The following is a 1,543-nucleotide window of genomic DNA, read 5'->3' as shown; positions in this document are numbered from 1 at the left end:
GGTTCTGGTGATGGACACCTAATTCCCACAGTTGCAGATCAGAGGGAAATGTCCCTGCTGAGGATAGATGTCTAGGAGGATGGTTGGTCCAGTCTCCACACGTCTCCTTTCCTTTTGTTTCCTGATCCTGCCCTGGGTCTGCAGTCATAGTTCTGGAAACTTCCCAGGAGTCCATGACTAGTGGGTTCCTCTGGGACCTCATGGTCCTGGCTCCTCCCTGCTCTCTCACAGGCTATTTTCTTCCCACAGGTGGAAAGGGAAGGACTACACTCAGGCTGGAAGTAAGTGAGGGATATGGGCTGATCCTGAGACCCTTGGGATAGTGTAGACGGGATCCTGTGGGAGAGCCTCCCCCACCCCACCCCCCAGCCCAAATTTGCTTTAGTCTCACCTCCTCCTGGAGGCTCTGACTAGGTAATGGTTTTGTTGTTCTTCAGGCAGCGACAGTGCCCAGGGCTCTTATGTTTCTCTCACAGCCTAAAGGTGAGATCCTGAATGGCCTACATGGGGGAGGGGTTGAGGCAGAGGGGACATGACTGGGTTATGGAGATACTTTTTTGATCTGGACATTTTGATCATTTGGTGGGCTGTTCAGAGCGGCAACACTTACAGTGACTGACTTGAATTTGTACATAATTACTGTCTTCTATAGTGTGAGACCACTGCCTTGTGTGGGATTGAGTTAAACAAGATTTGTTCACACCAGCTTTGTGATTCAGGACTTCTCTTGCTGCAAGTGGTGTTGGAATGTATCTGTGTTCCTATCATCATAAGGTGAGGACGTGGTGGGAGTAACCCACCTTGCCCACCAGGACGCCCTCCTCACACTGACCTGTGTCCTTTCCCCTGGATCTCCGTTTCCTGTTCCCGCAGAGACAGGGCCAGGATGTCTCCATCCCTGTCGGAACTTCTCTTGCTCTGAGCTGCAACTTCTCAGTTACCTGTTGAACATGAGAATCTGGGAATGCTCTTTTTGGTCAACTTCTTGCCATGAGGTGGGGTTGATGGCTTAATTAAAGGAGAGGATGAGACTTAAAATCTGAGAGAGGAAATAAATGGAGACCTGAGAACCTTCCAGAATCCTGTGTTTGCTCTACTGAGCCTGTCGCAGGTGGGGCCCGAAGAAGGCTGTGAAGGAGCCAAATGCAGATGCGACCTGTGTTCAGGGCAGCATGGGGTTTGATGTGGTGACTGCTTGCCTGCATCTTCTTTGCTGCTTTGTTGTTCTTGTCCCCAAAGTGGGAACTGTGATCACAGGGACTCAGGAATTGCCTGGGCCTTGTCCTGTCTCAGAGCCATGGGCACTGTTATGGATTGAATTATGTCCCCCCAGCACCCTGAATTCAGACTACTATCCCTCTAAACTTTGAAAAAATACACATCTGTTTGTTAAAGCCATCCACTTGTGGTATTTCTGTTATAGCAGCACTAGATAACCAAGACAGGCAGTGAGGGCTTCGTGTGCTGGATGAGCCTGGGCTGAGGCCTGGTCTGACCCTCAGATCGCAGGGTGTCTTAGTCATCTAGTGCTGCTATAACAGAA

General features: G+C 50.2%; 1 pseudogene; it reads left to right on the top strand.

The window, feature by feature from the left end:
• LOC101350694 (patr class I histocompatibility antigen, A-126 alpha chain-like) overlaps positions 1–289 on the top strand; it is a 2,308-nt pseudogene extending 2,019 nt beyond the window's left edge.
• The last annotated feature ends 1,254 nt before the right edge of the window (positions 290–1,543 follow it).

This window comes from Trichechus manatus, unplaced genomic scaffold (genome assembly GCF_000243295.1).
Source record: "Trichechus manatus latirostris isolate Lorelei unplaced genomic scaffold, TriManLat1.0 scaffold00295, whole genome shotgun sequence".
Taxonomy (NCBI): domain Eukaryota; kingdom Metazoa; phylum Chordata; class Mammalia; order Sirenia; family Trichechidae; genus Trichechus; species Trichechus manatus.
Note: the sequence above shows the minus strand (reverse complement) of the source record. Positions and strands in the feature narration are given on the sequence as shown.